The sequence below is a fragment of the Staurois parvus genome, unplaced genomic scaffold (genome assembly GCF_062004578.1).
Source record: "Staurois parvus isolate SC_StPar_1 unplaced genomic scaffold, SC_StPar_1.0 ptg000401l, whole genome shotgun sequence".
Lineage (NCBI taxonomy): Eukaryota > Metazoa > Chordata > Amphibia > Anura > Ranidae > Staurois > Staurois parvus.
Window position 1 is genome coordinate 5,800,916 of NW_028318197.1, and position 21,932 is coordinate 5,822,847.

The 21,932-nt window shown below is 43.8% G+C and overlaps 1 long non-coding RNA gene across 2 annotated transcripts in view; it reads left to right on the forward strand.

Moving 5' to 3' along the window:
• Positions 1 to 20,994, forward strand: part of LOC149455298 (uncharacterized) — a 76,462-nt gene extending 55,468 nt beyond the window's left edge. For both annotated transcript variants that reach the window (XR_016314089.1, XR_016314090.1), the window contains exon 3: positions 20,088 to 20,994. This is a non-coding gene — a long non-coding RNA (uncharacterized LOC149455298). The remainder of the gene's footprint in view (positions 1 to 20,087) is intronic.
• The last annotated feature ends 938 nt before the right edge of the window (positions 20,995 to 21,932 follow it).

A 21,932-nucleotide genomic window follows, 5' to 3' on the forward strand; every position in this document is an offset into this window, starting at 1 on the left:
ACACCCAGGGGCGGACTAACAACTCATGGGGCCGCCAGGCAATAGGGGATCATGGGCCCCTGTGTCCTCGCCCACACTCAAACCACACTCAAAAAAGCCTATGAAAGGTACCAGGGGCATCTCATGGGGCCCCCTACTGACCCTGGGCCCTCGGGCAGTGCCCGAGATCCTGAATGGTCAGTCTGCCCCTGGTTACACCCATATTCAGAGTGTAACATGTTATGAAATGACCGGCCCCTGCTCCCCCCCATTCCCCATTTTGACAGCTAGCAGGGGATCTTCTCCCCCTGTTAGCTGTAAAGATGTTTAAAAAGTGGCCATGTGGGGATCTGCCTGCTCTTCTGTGTTACTCATTCGCAGTATTTTGTGAAAGAGAAACTTCAAGTCCCTACAGCCTTAGCGACTGTTGGCTTGTAGTTCTCAATGAACTACTATGTAGAGCGCTGTTGAGCGCTGTGGTAGTTGATTCTTCCTCTCAGTAAGTATCAGGCGCATAACTTTATATTTATAAACATTAAGCCTCATATGTAACAGAATCTAATATATAGGTGAGCGCTGGTGATAACTTGGGAGCAGCTAGCACACAAGGTGAAGGTAACAATCCCCTACAATAGTATATATAAGAAAGAGCAGCGCTAAGAAAAAAATAAAAAAAATAATATATTGCGGAATGGTAGAGTGCAACACATAAAAGTGCAGAAAACATTAGTAAATGTGAAATCTAAAAATCAAACAGTATGGTAAAGTGCATCATGAATGTAATGAGCTGAGTGAAATGGTAAAGTGCATCAAGTAACAGCATGAAAATATCAGCTAAACAGCTCTAAAATCAAATGCCAAACAATAAAGTGTATCACGGGCAGAATCTAAATACAATAATGTCCATGGTGATCTGTGAAGTAAAGTGCAGTAGTAAATGATGTTACAATAAACATATAAAATCTGAGATATATACAGGAGAAACTCGGAAAATTAGAATATCGTGCAAAAGTTAATTTATTTCAGTAATGCAACTTAAAAGGTGAAACTAATATATGAGATAGACTCATTACATGCAAAGCAAGATAGCTCATAATTGTGATGATTATGGCTTACAGCTCATGAAAACCCCAAATTCACAATCTCAGAAAATTAGAATATTGTGAAAAGGTGCAATATTCTCGGCTCAAAGTGTACCACTCTAATCAGCTAATTAAGCCATAACACCTGCAAAGGGTTCCTGATCCTTTAAATGGTCTCTCACTCTGGTTCAGTAGGAATCACAATCATGGGAAAGACTGCTGACCAGACAGTTGTGCAGAAAACCATCACAGACCCCCTCCATAAGGAGGGAAAGCCTCAAAAGGTAATTGCAAAAGAAGTTGGATGTTCCCAAAGTGCTGTATCAAAGCACATTAATAGAAAGTTTTGTGGAAGGGAAAAGTGTGGAAGAAAAAGGTGCACAAGCAGCAGGGATGACCGCAACCTGGAGAGGATTGTTAGGAAAAGGCCATTCAAAAGTGTTGGGGACTTTCACAAGGAGTGGACTGAGGCTGAGGCTGGAGTCAGTGCATCAAGAGCCACCACACACAGACGGATCCTGGACATGGGCTTCAAATGTCGTATTCCTCTTGTCAAGCCGCTCCTGAACAACAAACAACGTCAGAAGCATCTTACCTGGGCTAAAGAAAAACAGACCTGGTCTGTTGCTCAGTGGTCCAAAGTCCTCCTTTCTGATGAGAGCAACTTTTGCATCTCATTTGGAAACCAAGGACCCAGAGTATGGAGGAAGAATGGAGAGGCACACACTGCAAGATGCTTGAAGTCCAGTGTGAAGTTTCCACACTCTGTGTTGATTTGGGGAGCCATGTCATCTGCTGGTGTTGGTCCACTGTTCTTCATTAAGTCCAGTGTCAACGCAGCCGTCTACCAGGAGATTTTGGAGCACTACATGCTTCCTTCCACAGACGAGCTTTATGGGGATGCTGACTTTATTTTCCAGCAGGACTTGGTACCTGCCCACACTGCCAAAAGCACCAAAACCTGGTTCAATGACCGTGGGATTACTGTGCTTGATTGGCCAGCAAACTCGCCTTACCTGAACCCCATAGAGAATCTATGGGGCATTGCCAAGAGAAAGATGAGAGACATGAGACCAAACAATGCAGAAGAGCTGAAGGCCGCTATTGAAGCATCCTGGTCTTCCATAACACCTCAGCAGTGCCACAGACTGATAGCTTCCATGCCACACTGCATTGAGGCAGTAATTCCTGCAAAAGGGGCCCAAACCAAGTACTGAGTACATATGCATGCTTATACTTTCAGAGGTCCGATATTGTTCTATGTACAATCCTTGTTTTATTGATTGCATGTAATATTCTCATTTTCTGAGATTGTGGATTTGGGGTTTTCATGAGCTGTAAGCCATAATCATCACAATTATGACAAATCACGGCTTGAACTATCTTTGCATGTAATGAGTCTATCCCATATATTAGTTTCACCTTTTAAATTGCATTACTGAAATAAATGAACTTTTGCATGATATTCTAATTTTTCGAGTTTCACCTGTAAATAGGATAAAACTCTACATCAATGTCCATGCCTAAACGTGCTATTTATATAGTCAAATATCCATAAATGGAAACAATTGTCTGGCGCAGTATAATTAAGGTGCAGAGTGCAAATGTGCTGATTAGAGATAAGCGAATTATTCAAAAATTCGGTTCGGCTGATTCGCCGAATTCGCCGAATAAATTCGCTTCGAGCCGAATATATTCGCTGCGAATTTAACTTATAAAAAGGGTGTTTCTAGGCTTCAGAGAGCCTTTATATTAGTGCAGAACACTGTACCTTTAATTTAAATGCCCTTGGAGTCTGCTGGGGAAGAGAAATAATACTGTCAGTCAGTATGACATGCAGATGAGTGCCGTCGATCTTAGAATCACCGCACACTTCACTCATTTGGGCAGTCACAGGGCCAAAACCAGAGTGTGGAGCCACAGTGTGGCGGTGGAGGCAGCAGCAATGGGAGGCCATACAGCACCCTATGACAAAATGGAACCCACCAGCAGTGTGAGGAGACCTGAAAGTGGCACATGGCAGAGTGTGGCGATGGAGACAGCAGCAATGGGAGGCCGTACAGGGACCCATGACACACTCTGGACCTGGCAGCAGCATGAGGAGGCGGTACAGGGGCCCATGACAGATTACGGGCCTGGCAGCAGCATGAGGAGTTGGTACGGGGGCCCATGGCAGATTACGGGCCTGGCAGCAGCATGAGGAGGCGGTACAGGGGCCCATGGCAGAGTGGCGGAGTGTAAGCAGCTAAAATTGAAGGCCATACAGAGGCCTATGTTAAAAAGTCCCCCCAGCAGCAGCGTGGGGAGACGACTATCAAGAGTCCAATGGCAGAGTGACGGAGCAGAAGCAGCTTCAATTGAAGGCCATACACAGGCCTAGGTTTAAAAGTCCCTCACAGTTAATTCCAATAACGAACTCTACTCCTCCATGCAATCTACTTACGAGACCCTGGGCAGGTCTGGGTCCAATTTGTGGTAGAGACTGGTTTTGTTCAGCCATGCTTGAGCGAGTAATAACAGGTCTGTGCTGCCCTTTGGTGTCTGGCTTAATGCGCACAACACTGAACGTCCCAGCGTTTGTCAACGATTTGCCGTTAAGTGATGCAAACCCGCTGAACCACGTTCATGAGGAGCCGGTACAGGGGGCCATGAATCAGTATGGACCTGGCAGCAGCGTGAGCAGACGACAGAGGCACATGGCGCAGGGTGGCGGTGTAGGCAGCATTATTCTGAAGCCATACACAGGCCTAGGTTAAAAAGCGGAAGCCGTCAGCAGCGTGAGCAGACGACAGAGACACATGGCGCAGGGTGGCGGTGGATGCAGCAGTATTCGGAAGCCATACACAGGCCTCGGTTAAAAAGCGGAAGCTGTCAGCAGCGTGAGCAGACGACAGAGGCACATGGCGCAGGGTGGCGGTGGAGGCAGCAGCAATGGAAGGCCATACAGCACCCTATCACAAAATGGAACCCACCAACAGTGTAAGGAGACCTGAAAGTGGCACATGGCAGAGTCTGGCGATGAAGTCAGCAGCAATGGGAGGCCGTACAGGGACCCATGACACACTCTGGACCTGGCAGCAGCAAGAGGAGGCGGTACAGGGGCCCATGGCAGAGTGGCGAAGCGTAAGCAGCTTAAAGTGAAGGCCATACAGAGGCCTATGTTAAAAAGTCCCCCCAGCAGCAGTGTGGGGAGACGACTATCAAGAGTCCAATGGCAGAGTGGCGGAGCAGAAGCAGCTTCAATTGAAGGCCATACACAGGCCTAGGTTAAAAAGTCCCCCCAGCAGCAGCGTGGGGAGACGACTATCAAGAGTCCAATGGCAGAGTGGCGGAGCGGAAGCAGCTTCAATTGAAGGCCATACACAGGCCTAGGTTAAAAAGTCCCCTCAGCAGCAGTGTGGGGAGATGACTATCAAGAGTCCAATGGCTGAGTGGCGATCCGGGAAGTCAGCGTTGTGATTGCAGATGCAATGCAGAAATTTTATGAGGTAATGCCGTGGGTGCGAAGAAGATCATATACCGTCGTACTTCCATCCATAAGATGGAACAACCTGCGAACTGGGAGCTTTATTGCCCTGACCCGCTGAGCAGCTTCTGGGATTCCCAAGAGTTTGGCTTCTGTGGGGAATATGGTTGAAAACTGAAACTTAAAGGCATGTTGACGGAAGGGCACCAGTGTCAGTGCTCCGGAGGGAATATAGCTTCAAAGCTGACACTTAAAGGTATATCGACGGTCAGAGACCACAGGAAGTGGAGCTTGCGTCTTAAATCGACTGAATGTGGCAGACGTGAAACGTCTACGGGCCGTATATGAAACGGGTTGTTCCTCTTTCTGGAATAAGTGTTGGAAATGGCCACTCTTTTTGGTGTGGAGTTTTGTCTATTTAATTCCGATAACGGACTCTACTCCTCCGTGCAATCTAGTTACGAGACCCTGGGCAGGTCTGGGTCCAATTTGTGGTAGAGACTGGTTTTGTTCAGCCATGCTTGAGCGAGTAATAACAGGTCTGTGCTGCCCTTTGGTGTCTGGCTTAATGCGCACAACACTGAACGTCTCAGCATTTGTCAACGATTTGCCGTTAAGTGATGCAAACCCGCTGAACCACGTTCATGAGGAGCCGGTACAGGGGGCCATGAATCAGTATGGACCTGGCAGCAGTGTGAGGAGACCCGAAAGTGGCACATGGCGCAGGGTGGCGGTGGAGGCAGCAGTATTCGGAAGACATACACAGGACTAGTTTAAAAAGCGGAAGCCGTCAGCAGCGTGAGCAGACGACAGAGGCACATGGCGCAGGGTGGCGGTGGAGGCAGCAGTATTCGGAAGCCATACACAGGCCTAGGTTAAAAAACGGAAGCCGTCAGCAGCGTGAGCAGACGACAGAGGCACATGGCGCAGGGTGGCGGTGGAGGCAGCAGTATTCGGAAGCCATACACAGGCCTAGGTTTAAAACTGGAACCCAGCAGCGTGAGCAGACGACAAAGACGCACATGGCAGAGGATGGATCTGGCAGCAGTATGAGAAGGCGGTACAGGGGCCCGTGGCACAGTGTGGTGATGGGGGCTACAGCAACTGGATGCCAGAAAGTGGCCGATAGGGCTATATACTGCATGGAATTATAAAGTTATAAAGACAGCGGCCTATAAGGCTATACACACTATAACAATCATGACTTGATTGACCATTGGCCTATAAGGCTATACACAGCATGAATATCATGACTTATTCTGAGAGTGGTTTGGAAGGCTATATACAAAAAGTAACATATGTAGGGTTGAATTCCACCTTGTTGCAACATCGCAGATCAGGCGATGCTGTGGAATTCCGTTCTGCCGCTGCAGCTCAAGGAGGGTGTGCTTTGCGGTGTAGGAATGGCTGAAATGCATGCAAAGTTTACGTGACATTTTAAGGATGTCTTGCAGTGGGATGGTGGATTTTAGGAACCGCTTGACAACCAGATTGAACACGTGAGCCATGCATGGCGCATGGCACAACCTTCCTTGACGCAGAGCAGACACCATGTTTTTTCCGTTGTCGGTCAACATGGTTCCGATTTTCAGTTTGCGCGGAGACAGCCATCTGTCGATTTCTCTGTTCATTACACTCAGAAGTTCCTCCCCTGTGTGACTACGTTCGCCAAGGCATACCAGGTGCAGCACAGCGTGACACCGTTGCACCCTGCACATGTGATATGCCGGTCGGGTAATGGGACTTGGCACGGGGGTGGCGGCTGAGGACACGGCAGAAGAAGAGGTGGTAGAGGCGGACATCTTTGCTGGACCAAGGACGTGCAAACGTGGAGGCAAAAGCGGCGTGACCTGTCCAAGTTGCTGGTGCGGCTGTGCCGGCACCACGTTCACTCAGTGGGCCGTAAATGACATGTACTGTCCCTGACCGTAGTTACAGCTCCACACGTCGGCGCTGCCGTGCACTTTGGCAGAGACCGACATGCTCAAAGACTGGCCCACCATCTCTTCTACATGTGAATGCAGGGCTGGCACTGCCTTTTTGGCGAAGAAATGCCGGCTTGGCACTCTCCACCGCGGCTCGGCACAAGCCATCATTTCTCGGAAAGGTGCTGAGTCCACCACTTGGAAAGGGAGGGACTGCAGCACCAGCAACTTGGACAGGAGGACGTTCAGCTTCTGCACCGTCGGGTGCGTGCTCGCAAACTGTTGTCTCTTGGAAACGGATTCCAAGAAAGACTGCTGACGGAATCCGTGAAGAGGAGTAGCAGGAGAAGGAGCATCTGAACGAGCGGAAGATGCCAACGAGCGACAACTCCCCTCAGCGTTGGAGCCTTGACTGGCTGATAGAGGGCGATTGACGTCGGGTGACGGAGCAAGTAACGGAGCGGGTGATGGAGCGGGGGCTGGGGCAGGCAGAACCGCCGTATCTTTATCACGGTTTTCCCAGGCCACCAAATGGCGACGCTGCATATGCTGACGCAACGCTGTAGTCCCAACTAGGGCCCCCTGGCCACGCTTGACTTTCTGGCCACATAGTCGACATACGGCTACGTTTACTTCCTCAGGCGGCTTGACGAAAAATTGCCACACCGCCGAGTAGGAAACTTTGCCCCCGCTACTCCTCACTGGCTGACTGCTACTTCCTCCGTGCACACCGGCACCACTACTGGCCGTGGTGGTAGGCTGCAGTGGAGCTGGTGCTCTACTCCGTGGCCGTTTGGCTCCACTGACACTGCTGCGACCCTGCTGCCTCCTGGGCAACCCACCGACTGTTTTGCTCGCTGGCAAGCTGGCACCCTCTGGCACCCTCTTCTCCTGATGATGCGGAAGCAATAGCCTGATGACGACGAGGCTGCCAAGTGCGATCAGCCTCATCATCATCAATTAGGGTCTCCGCGTCACTACTAGCCCCCTCGGCTGCGTGTGGGTCAGGAGACAGACCTGTCTCTAGACCGGCTACCGAGCCACTCTCCTCGCCAGTACTTCTTTGCCTGGCTGCTGAAGAGGCGGATGTCTCCCCCCGTTCCTGACCGCCCTCTGTTAGCTCTTCCTCACTGTACAGTGGGGCTGAGCCCACAGCATGCGATACTTCGCTTGGTGAGGGAAAACCAAAGGACAGGGGCAGGTCGAGGACACGTGATTTCAGTGGGCTTGCTCCCGGGCCATGCCAACTAACGGTTGTGTCTGACGTACCCACCGACCGTTGGCTGTAGGTGTCAGAGGTGACCTGGGAAGAGGAAGACGACCGAGTCAACCAATCGATGACGGCAGGGTTGTCGGTGGAGACACGACCGCTGGATGACACCGGGAGCACTGGCCTCTGGCTGCGACTAGTGCTGCCTCGACCCCTTCCTCTGCTACCACGTCTGCTCGCTCCTGAAACATTGCCTCCTCTGCCACTCCTCTGCGTGTTGTCTGACATACTCTTTAATTCAATAAGCACCCCAAAAATAAAACCGGATTTAACTCTTTGAACGTACAATAGTGGTTGTGAAGTCAGTTTATTGTACACAATCTGTCAATTGCAGCTTGCCGTTGGCTGTAAACTGTACGTTTATGTCACTGGAATGCACTAATCACCCAAAAAATATTACCGCCACCCGGCGTGTATATGGATTTAACTCTTTGAACATACAATAGTGGTTGTGAAGCAGAAAGTCCGTTTATTTAGCACAATCGGTCAATTGCAGCTTGCCGTTGGCTGGAAACTGTACGTTTATGTCACTGGAATGCACTAATCACCCAAAAAATATTACCGCCAGCCGGCGTGTAAATGGATTTAACTCTTTGAACGTACAATAGTGGTTGTGAAGCAGAAAGTCAGTTTATTGTACACAATCGGTCAATTGCAGCTTGCCGTTGGCTGTAAACTGTACGTTTATGTCACTGGAATGCACTAATCACCCAAAAAATATTACCGCCAGCCGGCGTGTAAATGGATTTAACTCTTTGAACGTACAATAGTGGTTGTGAAGCAGAAAGTCAGTTTATTGTACACAATCGGTCAATTGCAGCTTGCCGTTGGCTGGAAACTGTACGTTTCTGTCACTGGAATGCACTAATCACCCAAAAAATATTACCGCCAGCCGGCGTGTAAATGGATTTAACTCTTTGAACGTACAATAGTGGTTGTGAAGCAGAAAGTCAGTTTATTTAGCACAATCGGTCAATTGCAGCTTGCCGTTGGCTGGAAACTGTACGTTTATGTCACTGGAATGCACTAATCACCCAAAAAATATTACCGCCAGCCGGCGTGTAAATGGATTTAACTCTTTGAACGTACAATAGTGGTTGTGAAGCAGAAAGTCAGTTTATTTAGCACAATCGGTCAATTGCAGCTTGCCGTTGGCTGGAAACTGTACGTTTATGTCACTGGAATGCACTAATCACCCAAAAAATATTACCGCCACCCGGCGTGTAAATGGATCTAACTCTTTGAACGTACAATAGTGGTTGTGAAGCAGAAAGTCAGTTTATTTAGCACAATCGGTCAATTGCAGCTTGCCGTTGGCTGTAAACTGTACGTTTATGTCACTGGAATGCACTAATCACCCAAAAAATATTACCGCCACCCGGCGTGTATATGGATTTAACTCTTTGAACGTACAATAGTGGTTGTGAAGTAGAAAGTCAGTTTATTTAGCACAATCGGTCAATTGCAGCTTGCCGTTGGCTGGAAACTGTACGTTTATGTCACTGGAATGCACTAATCACCCAAAAAATATTACCGCCACCCGGCGTGTAAATGGATCTAACTCTTTGAACGTACAATAGTGGTTGTGAAGCAGAAAGTCAGTTTATTTAGCACAATCGTTCAATTGCAGCTTGCCGTTGGCTGGAAACTGTACGTTTATGTCACTGGAATGCACTAATCACCCAAAAAATATTACCGCCACCCGGCATGTATATGGATTTAACTCTTTGAACGTACAATAGTGGTTGTGAAGCAGAAAGTCAGTTTATTGTACACAATCGGTCAATTGCAGCTTGCCGTTGGCTGTAAACTGTACGTTTATGTCACTGGAATGCACTAATCACCCAAAAAATATTACCGCCAGCCGGCGTGTAAATGGATTTAACTCTTTGAACGTACAATAGTGGTTGTGAAGCAGAAAGTCAGTTTATTTAGCACAATCGGTCAATTGCAGCTTGCCGTTGGCTGGAAACTGTACGTTTATGTCACTGGAATGCACTAATCACCCAAAAAATATTACCGCCAGCCAGCGTGTAAATGGATTTAACTCTTTGAACGTACAATAGTGGTTGTGAAGCAGAAAGTCAGTTTATTGTACACAATCGGTCAATTGCAGCTTGCCGTTGGCTGGAAACTGTACGTTTATGTCACTGGAATGCACTAATCACCCAAAAAATATTACCGCCAGCCGGCGTGTAAATGGATTTAACTCTTTGAACGTACAATAGTGGTTGTGAAGCAGAAAGTCAGTTTATTGTACACAATCGGTCAATTGCAGCTTGCCGTTGGCTGTAAACTGTACGTTTATGTCACTGGAATGCACTAATCACCCAAAAAATATTACCACCAGCCGGCGTGTAAATGGATTTAACTCTTTGAACGTACAATAGTGGTTGTGAAGCAGAAAGTCAGTTTATTTAGCACAATCGGTCAATTGCAGCTTGCCGTTGGCTGGAAACTGTACGTTTATGTCACTGGAATGCACTAATCACCCAAAAAATATTACTGCCAGCCGGCGTGTAAATGGATTTAACTCTTTGAACGTACAATAGTGGTTGTGAAGCAGAAAGTCAGTTTATTTAGCACAATCGGTCAATTGCAGCTTGCCGTTGGCTGTAAACTGTACGTTTATGTCACTGGAATGCACTAATCACCCAAAAAATATTACCGCCACCCGGCGTGTAAATGGATTTAACTCTTTGAACGTACAATAGTGGTTGTGAAGCAGAAAGTCAGTTTATTTAGCACAATCGGTCAATTGCAGCTTGCCGTTGGCTGGAAACTGTACGTTTATGTCACTGGAATGCACTAATCACCCAAAAAATATTACCGCCACCCGGCGTGTATATGGATTTAACTCTTTGAACGTACAATAGTGGTTGTGAAGCAGAAAGTCAGTTTATTGTACACAATCGGTCAATTGCAGCTTGCCGTTGGCTGGAAACTGTACGTTTATGTCACTGGAATGCACTAATCACCCAAAAAATATTACCGCCACCCGGCGTGTAAATGGATCTAACTCTTTGAACGTACAATAGTGGTTGTGAAGCAGAAAGTCAGTTTATTTAGCACAATCGGTCAATTGCAGCTTGCCGTTGGCTGGAAACTGTACGTTTATGTCACTGGAATGCACTAATCACCCAAAAAATATTACCGCCACCCGGCGTTATTAATATATATATTTTTTTTTATTTTTTTTTTTTTTATTATGTTTAATTTTTTATTACATTTTTTTTTAAGATTTTTTTTCATATTTTACTATGACCAAAATAGTACAATGTTACCATAGTAACACTGTACTACTTTGGGGAAGTGATCAGTATTTTTTTTTTTTACACAATTTGCTTATAGCAAAGAATTACTTTGCTATAAGCAAGCATTTACCTGAATGAAATCGATTCATTCAGCTTTTTTTTTTTTTGTGCTTAGCTGTGATTTGGTCACAGCTAATCACATGACATGTGCATGTGATTAGCTGTGACCATTCACAGCTAGGCACTAGTATACAATGGATGGCATCATGAATGAAGCCATCCATTGTATACAACTGTCATGTGACCTGCTGTGATTGGTCACAGCAGGTCACATGGTACCTGCAACGGGAGTCGGTACTCTGATCTGTCATCGGCCGTGTCCGAGGTGCACGGGCGGTGACAGATCGCACTGCTGCGTCGCTCTGCAACCGCGCAAACCGCGCATGTGCGGGAGCACGCCAAATGGCGTGCACCCGGAATACAGGAGCACATTTCAAGCCGCCAAACGGCCATTGGCCGGGCGGCTAATGGTTAAGCCTCATATGCCACACTTTTGTCTAATTAAACAGTGCATTGAGGTCAGCTTGTAAATTGGATGTAAGGATGCTATTCCACTGCACAGCTTGGTGTCATCTGCAAAGACTGAAATGGTACTTTTAATCCCAGATCATATATCACTTCTAAATATATTAAAAAGTAAGGGTTTGCAACACTGGGGTACACCACTAATAACCTTAGAGCATTCAGAGCATGAATCATACTCTCTCTGAATATGTTTTTTAGCCAGTTTTCCATCTATTTACAAACTTATTTTTCCAAGCCTGTAGACTTTAATTTACACATTAGCCTTGTGTGGGGAACTTTGTCAAGCGCTTTTGTAAAATCCAAGGATACCACGTCCACATCCAGTATTTCTAATGTTTTGCTTACCTCTTCATAAAAAGAATTCAGATTTGCTTGACAACTTGTTTTTCATAAATCGATGCTGGCTATTGCTTAAAATGTTTTTTCTAGCAAAAACTCATCTATATCTTCCCAACTATAGAAGTTAAACTCTCAGATCTATAGTTACCCTAATGACTTTGATCCTTTTTTCTTTTCAATAATCTTTTTTGTGTTTTTTAATAATGTTAAATACAAAGATCAAACTTGACCACACACTAATACATAAAACCAGGATCCAAATATAAACATCTGCTAATGGTGGTCGTATGTGAGTAGAACAAAATTTAAATAAGTAACATTATTAGCATATTGTTATATGATCAGAAGTAAAACATACTGTATGTGTCAATTAGTTGATATACAAAAGGTACGAAATATTTGTGATTCATCAGCCAACTTTGGTATAAAGAGGTATCGTGGAGGATACACAATTTTGCAATCCAAACGGGAGGTGTATAAGACACCTCATGGTTCATATGGCATCCCTGTGGAAGAACCGGAAAAAGAAAATCTAGGAAAAGGAGGACAGTAAAAGAGAAGAGATGGATCAGGAGGTGGACAACTGAAATGCCTGGGTTTGAGCTATAAAGAGATAATGCGGCTATAGCGTGGTAAAACTCACTGCCGAAATCTCAGGGTGGGCATGTTGGATCCATGGAGTCCAAATTTTGAGAAATCTCTCATGGGTATCTAGGAGGATGCTGGACAATTTTTCATTGATCAGGAAGAAATCAAGGCGGTGGTGAACTTCTGTACAGGACACGAACTGTTGGATTTTGATCCTTTTTTAAATATAGGCACCCATTGGCCTTATGCTAATCCATTGGTACTATGACAGTTGTTCAAGAGTCTCTAAAAATCAGAAGCAATTACTTTGAACTGACAGAGCTCAATTCTTTTTGGACCTGTGGGTGTATGTCATCTGGTCCAGGTGCCTCACTACCCTTTATTCTGTCTAACAATTTCTGGACCATATCAATTTTGAGCCATCATGGTTCATTTGAGGCAATGTCAATATCATCCCCATTATGGACTTGAGCTCTCCCATGCTCCTTTGTATACAAAAATACTGGACACTTTTACCCCCTTCCTGCGCAGGTCATTTTTCAGCTTTCAGCGCTGTTGAACTTTGAATGACAGTTGCACGGTCATGCAACACTGTACCCATATGAAATTTATATCATTTTTTTCCACACAAATAGAGATTTCTTTTGGTGGTATTTAATCACTACTGGGATTTTTTAAATAAATAAATGAAAAAAGCCCAACATTTTGAAATAAAAACATGTTTTCTGTTATGAAAGTTTGCAAATAAATAGTTTTTCTTCATAAATCTAGGCCAACATGTATTCTGCTATATTTCTTTGGTGCAAATTACCCAAATCAGTGTATATTATTGGGGTGGGAGAGATTGTGGCGTTGTTAGTAGTGATGGAGAGGATGGGGGGCGTTGTTAGTAGTGATGGAGAGGATGGGGGGGGCGCGGGGTAAGGGGAAGACCAGGAGCTCGGTTTTGGATAGGTTAAGTTTGAGGAAATGGAGCGACATCCAGTCTGATAAGTCATTTAGGAGGTGGGCGATGCGGGCGGAGAGTGAGGGGGTGAGGTGGGGGTGGAGAGGTAAATTTGGGTGTCGTCGGCATAGAGGTGGTAATTGAAGCCGTGGGAGTGAATAAGTTTGCCAAGGGAGGAGGTATAGATGGAGAAGAGGAGGGGTCCGAGGACAGAGCCTTGGGGGACCCAGACAGAGAGGGGGAGGGAGGGGGAGGTGGCAGTGTTGTAGGTGACACTGAAGGAGCGTTGGGAAAGGTAGGAGGAGAACCAGCGTCCCTGATGCCAAGGGAGTGCAATTTGGCAAGGAGGAGAGGGTGGTCAACAGTGTCGAAGGCCGCGGTGAGGTCGAGGAGCAGGAGGATAGAATAGGCCATTGGTTTTGGCCAATCCCTTCACTGGCTCCCAGTTGCCCAACGCATCAAATTCAAATTGCTTACTCTCACCTACAAAGCCATTCACAACGCCGCCCCAAACTACATAACTGACCTGATACCCAAATACTACCCTACCCGTGCCCTCCGCTCCTCACAGGACCTCCTACTCTCTAGCTGCCTGGTCTCCTCCTCCCATGCCCGATTGCAGGACTTCTCTATGACTTCCCCCATCCTCTGGAACTCCCTACCCCAATCCATCAGACTGTCACCTACCCTCCTCACCTTCAGGCGCACCCTGAAAACCGTCCTCATCAGGGAAGCTTACTCCAACCTCACCTAACACCTGACCTCACCTAACAACTAACCTCCTCCACTCCTCCCACCACTCCATCCCCCACAGCCATTTCCTCCTGTACCACTTTCCCCTCCCTCCTAGATTGTAAGCTCAAAAGAGCAGGGCCCTCGAACCCCTCGTGTATTGTATTGTTTACTGTCTTGTCTCATGTTCTGTCCCCCTTGCTACTGTACAGCACTGAGCAAACCCTTTGGCGCTATATAAATACTGTATAATAATATAATAATAATATTATTTAGTCTGTAGGAAAGTTATATTTCTTGAGGCCCTAAAATGCTAGAACAGAACAAATATCCGCAAATGTCCATTTTTTGGAAAGTAGACAGTCCAAGGTATTTAGTTAGAGGCATGGCTCATTTTTTTAAGTTGTAATTTTTTTTGTCACACTTTTGTGGAAAAGAAAAAAATTTAATTTTTTTTCATATACTGTTACTGGTGTAGTACAGCTTCATCATATACTGTAACTGGTATTGCGGTGAACAGGGACACTGACTGGTGAAAGTATGTAAAAAAAATTATTATTATTTTAGTTTTCAATTTTTTTAAATAATTTTTTTCTTTTTTTCTTTGCTTTTTTTCCCATTTTTTGCCCCTTTTTTTTACTTACTGTGACCAGGGCAATAAAGTGTTACCATTGTGTCACCATATAGACTAAACTGGGTAAGGCTTCTTTGGACCCTCCCAATTTCAGGCCAGTTTCACTCCTGAACATTAATATTGGTATCTAAGCTAATTTTTTGGCTGCCAAAAACCTTTTCTGCGTGTCTTGAGCCAGAAAAAACAGGTAGGCTTTGACCTGCACAGACAATTCATCAGACAATACTAGTAAAGTATCTTCCTTTTCCATCTGTTGCTGCAAAAACACATCCAAGGAATGCTACTGGGCTTAGATATTCATAAAGCATTTGATACTTGGGACTGCATGGGCTATGCTTTGCAAAAATGGGGATTCCACACTACTTTTCTTGGCTGAAAGCACTATACCACTAACCTCACCCACCTGTCTGCACCTTTTCCAGCTTACTGAAATTAGATTTTTTGAAATGTAGAATTCTTTTCCCACTAACATGCGTCTCTTTTCTGTAACTTATGGCACATATAATTACACCATGATCACTCTTATTCTAGTTGTCTCTAACTTGCACATCTGTAATAAGCTCTATGTTCTTTGAAATTAATAGATCCAACAGAGAATTTTTCCTTGTTGGGATTTGTACCATCTGTTCAATGAACTTTTCCTGCAAAATATTTAACTTCGTCCCTCCGGGAGGACGCCATATGGCGTCCTTTCCATAACGTGCATTGCAAATGCCCGCAGGGCCGCTCTGTGGCGAGATCTGTCACCTGCTGTGTACCTCGGACACGTTGCCAGTACCATGTGACCTGCTGTAACCAATCGCAGCAGGTCACATGACAGTTGTATACAATGGATGGCTTCCTGTCATGCCATCCATTGTATACAAGTGTGTCCAGCTGTGAATGGTCACAGAGATCACATGCACAGGCTGGGCCAATCACAACCCATCTGTGTCATTTGATTAGCCGTGGTCAATCACAGCTAATCACAACAAAAAAACCCTGAATGAATCGAATCAAATCAAATTGTGTAAAAAAAAAAAAAAATATTGATCACTTCCCCAAAGTAGTACAATATTACTATGGTAACATTATACTACTTTAGTCATAGTGCAATATGAAAAAAAAATCTTAAAAAAGAAAAGATCTAATAAAAAAAAATAATAATAAAACAAAAAAAACCTTTTTTTTTTTTCGTACTGTCACCAGTCAGTATCCCTGATCACTGCCACACCAGTTATATGATGATCCTGTACTGCACTGGTGACAGTATGTATACAAAACAATTGTGAATTTTTTTTTTAATTTCTTAATTTTCCGAAAAATTATGACATTGCAAAAAGGGGTCATTTGGGGGATATCTGTACTGCTCTGACATTTTGGGCCTCAAGAAATTAGATTGGCTGTCAGTACTTCAGGATTGATCAATTTTCAGATATATTCCATAGTTTGTGAACTCTTTCCTACAGTCTAAATAATAAATACTGATTTGGGTTATTTTCTCCAGAGAAATGTAGCAGAATACATCTTGTCCTAAATTTATGAAGAACAATTATTTATTTGCAAACTTTTATAACAGAAACAAAGAAAAACGTGGGTTTTTTTTTCCAAAATTTTCAGTCTTTCTTGTTAAATTAGCAAAAAATAAAATCCCCAGTGGTGATTAAATACCACCAAAAGAAAGCTCTAGTTATGTGAACAAAATAATAAAAATTTAGTTTGGGTACAATGTTGCATGACTGCGCAATTGTCATTCAAAGTGTGAGAGTGCTGAAACCTGAAAATTGGCCTGGGCAGGAAGGGGGTAAAAGTGCCCAGTATTGAAGTGGTTAAGAAATGGCAAGCCTTTGTTAACTTTGTAATTCTATTTGTCTAATCAATATCAGGATAGGTCAAATCACCCATAATAATATCACCCTGTTTCCTGCTCATTTCAGTCTGTGAAAGGAGCTGGGGACTCCTTCTCATCCTTTAGTCTGGGGGCCTAGAACACACTCCCTAAAATAATCTACTGTTTGCTGTATTCGTATGGAGTTATAACGATTCTGCATCATCACAGTTCTCATTAGTGATATAACCTTTCAAACTAACTTTTATATTGCCCCTCACCTCCATACATGCCCATCCACCTTTTCTGACCCTCAGAAATAGGATGTACCCCTTGATATTTGTAGCCTAGTCATGTGAGCTATCCAACCAGGTTTCTGATATTCTCATGCAGTCAAAGTGATCCTCAAATAAAAGAAGTTCCAGTTTATCCATTTTGTTTGCCAACCTTATTGCATTTGTGAACATACCTTTTATTTTTTTGTATTGGAGTTTAATATTATATTATTACTCATTTATTATTAATTTTTGAGCTCACCTTTGACCCCACTACTCTTCTTGTATTTGGCTTATGTAATACGGTTATTCTGTAAAGATCATTGATGGCACTCCTGCACCACCTCCTATCTGTGCTAATAAAATTGTGATAAATCCTAATTATATGTAAATAGCCACAATCATCCAATTGTGTTCCCACAGTATAAACATAATATAAAACAAATAAATGATTCTACAACTATTTCAAAATAAATTACTGTGCATGTGGTATACAATGACATACACCCTTAAAAATTGTGTCACTATTATGTATTCACAAAACAGTACTCCGTATAAACAATAAATTAAATACAAAATGTCTTGTGAACTGTCTCTCTTATACACTGCTCAGAAAAATTAAAGGCACACTTTTTAATCAGAGTATGGCATCAAGTCATTTAAACTCCTGGGATATTGATCTGGTCAGGTAGGTAGCAGAGGGGGCTGTAAAAAGGTACACATTTGGGATCCCAGGTATCCGAAATCTTTAAATTAAACTCATTGTGTCAAAATAAAGGAATCTCTGAATATTTTGTTGTTCCCCCTGCCAGAGGATGAGGACATTGTTAGCATACCTTAACTAACCAATAATGTTGGCCAAGTACCCCAACAAATTCTCATCCCTGAACACAAACTTTTCCCACTGTCCGAGGTAAAGATTTGCATAAGCTGGGCACATTTTAAGTCCTTTACTGTTCCTTGTGCTTGACAATAGCATTTATCATCAAACATAAATTAATAATCATCCAAGAGAAATTTGAGAAGACTGACAACAAATCTTGTGTGTGTAAATAAAGTTTTTAATCCCATTGTAGCCGGGTGCTTAGCTGGCAAGAAAGAAGCAACTACAGAGACATCGTGCTTCAGCTCCTCTATCTGTTCACACAGGGATTCTATGCTGATATAGCCAGAGGCATTCCACTTCCAAGTAACAAAGGGAGCCAGTGGGACATGAAGTACCAGAGAGGTGCATAACAGTAATGGAATTTGGGAAACTGAGTTAATTGAAGGGACTTGACCATGGGCGGACTGACAACTCATGGGGCCCCTGGGCAATAGGAGATCATGGGGCCCCTGTGTCCTTACCCACACTCAAACCACACCCAAAAAAGCTTATGAAAGGTACTAGGGGCTCTCATACTGACCCTGGGCCCTCGGGCACTGCTCGAGCGCCCAAATGGTCAGTCCGCCCCTGGACTTGACTATTGTAGCAGATGGGTGAAGGACTTCAGTTCCTAAGAGTGGAGATAACATGAGAGGAACCAGAGGTAGTTTTTTTACCTGGGCAAACTAAGGAAGGACAGTCTCTTTCTGTGGGAGGACTAAGGCAGTGCACTCCTCAACCTAACTGTGTGCAGTAAAAGCAGAGGGCCATCCTCCTGTATGAAAACGTGACATAGCTGGGAGCTGGTTATGCAGAGAGGGGACCTGCACTGAGGATATCGTCAGAAGAGTCCCTGGTTGCCAAGCATCTGGACCAGAAATTGCTGTGCACATGGTAAGTAGCTCCTGGTTGGCTTTACACTACAGCTGCTACCAGAGGAAGACTAATTGTCATTTAGGAACACTGTACAACCATATGCAGTATTCTAAACTGGTAAGTATTTCTAGTGCACCAAAACAAAGTTTGAGCCTCACCAATTAGCCAGCAGAAAATTGAGAGCAAAGAGTCTCTTAATTACTGACTGTTGTCATGGTGATCACACATAATTCTTTCCCTATCCAAGGACACCCTTTGCGGGTTAATACAAAAGTGCACTTTGGAACATGCTGCCAGATAAGACAAATGTTCAACCATTGTTTTACCAGCATTTGATATATTTTTTTTTTCTGCTGTCACTCTTTTTTTTGACGTACCCCTGTGAAGGGATGCGCCAATGCTCTTTTTATATTGGCAAGTACGAGTATCAATACTTTTGGCTTGATAGGAGATACAATAATGTGATTTGTATCTCCTAGATTGTAAACTCCAAGGAGCAGGGCCCTCTAATCCCTCTTGTATTGAACTGTATTGTTACTGTACTGTCTCCCTCCATAATGTAAAGCGCTGAGCAAACTGTCGGCGCTACATAAGTCCTGTATAATAATAATAACAATAATACTTTTGGTCAAGTACTCGCTGATACTGAGTACCTATACTTTGCGGTGTGATTTGTATCTGTACAAAATGGGCACAATTCGCAATGCAAATAATAGCATGTGATTTGTACAGGAATGCAGTGTGATTCCTGTCCAAATCCCACATGGTTTCCCCATCGCTCCTGTGTGAACCCAGGCTTGTCATATCTTGAGTTCACACAGGAGTGGTGCAGGAAACGTCCCTGCACCGATCCCGTGCTGTCACACAACGAAAAGCCACTTCACAGGTCTGGGGATTTGAAATCCTCATAGCTTTCTCTCCTCTCCTTGCACTGCTTTCCTGTTCAAAATGCATGCTATTCTTTGCAGTGCGATTTGTGCCCATTTATTTTGTATGGACGCAAATTGCACCGCAAAGTATCAGTTTTGGGTATTGGGAACATTTTCACAAGTACGAGTATTGGTGCATCCCTACTCCTGTGGTATAGCTGCCAATTGTGAGGTACTATAACGTGATGCTTTCTAATTGTTAATCAATTTAGATTCATGTATGCACAGGCTGATTGTACCCAAGTCGATCTATCTATCGGCTTGGATACAACCAGCATGTTGGATTTCTAGAATGAGATTATTGCCAGCGGCTATAGCCGCTAGCAATAATCACTATGTTCTCCTGGCAGGGATGCCTCCCTGAGGCCCCCCCGTAAGAGCACAATAGCTCTGAGGGAGGGATTCCCCATCAACAGTGATTGTGACATTACACTCTACGTCTTGTCAATCAGTTTGGTGTCAGTTTATGTTTTCTTGGCATATTTGTACATGGGGATACTTATATTTATTATATTTATTTATATCTTCTACCCAGCCAGGTTTTCCAAGAGTACAGAGCTCAAGAACAAGAACAAGAGTTGAGGCACAAGAACAGAGAACCCAATACATCAAGCTAGGGGTAAATTACAATATGGTGTGTGCCACAATGGTATTTGCTATTTTTTTTTTTTATTTGCTAGATTTTTTCCCATGAAAGTGGAGTTACCCTTTAAAGGAAAATCCCCATCTATAGATGCAATGTGACATTAGAATCTACAAGAGAGACTTCAAGGTACACCATTTAATGATAGAAGAATGTTCTAAGTCTACATAAATTTGATATGATTGGCCTTGTAAGGAGAATGTGGAAGCATCACAGGCTCCTTGGAGCACTCTTTCTTTAGAGTGGTAAAAATGTCACTAAAGGTTACCACATGCTATTACATGGTCAAGTGACTCAGTTGCATACATTATCTCATGCAAAGGCCACTTGATTATCTGTAGGTCAGGTCTCTATGAACTCTATACAGCTCCAGGCATTCTGTGGGAACCTTAGGGACCAAGTTCTGTAATAGGGCCAGTGTGGAACTTTGTAGGCTGATTCCACCCTCAGGTAAACCATGAATACCAATATTACAGTGAAAAGCCTCCAGGACCATTGTGGCATTGTTCATATGATGTTCAAACAGGACCATGCATTAGGCTGGTCATAGATGGGTCGTTTATCGGCTGAATTGTCGGCCGATAAATGAAAAATCTGTCGTTGCTGATGCTGCCGCCAATGTCCATGAAAAATAGCCATTTTTCGTGGATTCTCCAGCATGACCATTAAAAAGAAACGAGAAGATCCACGAAAAACGGCTTACTTCTTGTGCACCAATTGTACAATATGTATAGCTATCATTTGTGAAATATTATACTCTTACTTTAATTTTTTTTTAATAAAACCTGTCTTTTCTTTCCATCTGAAATTGTGGCTGGCTAACACTGCTTACATATAGAGCATCGACCATACAAAATTTCTAGCTACCGTTTGTCAATTAATGGCCTCTAAACCTGCCTCATATCTCCATCTGAAATTGTGGCCTAATAATACTGCTTACATTATAATGTGCATCAACTGTACATATTTTGGGCTGTTTTCTGTGAAGTAATATGCTTTATTTTATTTCATAATAAGCTTCCTTATCTCTTTCTCTGTATGCATTATATGTGTGGCTATTATCCTTAAATAATACACACTAAATAATACACACTTATAAGATAAAAACTCATCTCTGGAATGTGGAGTTGGAGTTGGTTTTGAAGTGTTTTTGTGCACTATGTTTTGACATTTTATTAAACTTTTTAGACAATACAGTGGGGTACTGTGCAAATAGAAGCTATAAAACTATAGCGAAAATGTTTTGCCACTGTCTGTTTGAGACAAACCTAAAGGCTTTAAAAGCTCAGCTACATGGATCTACATGGTCCCTGATGAGCTGGCTGAAATTTTGAACCAAGTGTAGGCAGGAAGGTTGTACAGAAATTAATCTACTGATCAACGTTTGTACAACTGCCCTGTCGGTTTTTTGTTGCTCACTGATCATCATCAGTGTATTCTGACAACAGGGAAGTTTGTCCACTGTCAGAATACAATAACACAGCTGTAAGATTACCTGACTCACCTTGATTCATGTATGGGCTGCCTTAGTTTTATTTTTTTAAGGGTACACTTTCCTATAGCTTTTAGATCTGTTGTGGCTGCAATAAGCCAATTACCTCAGGTTAACAAAAACAGGTGTTACAGCCAAAACTATCTAAAAACAAAAAATGAAAGCAAAATAAAAAAACTTTCACGCTTCCATGCACATCTATCACAATAGGTTTTTCCTCCTGTCCTAGTTGCTCCGGTTCCTGT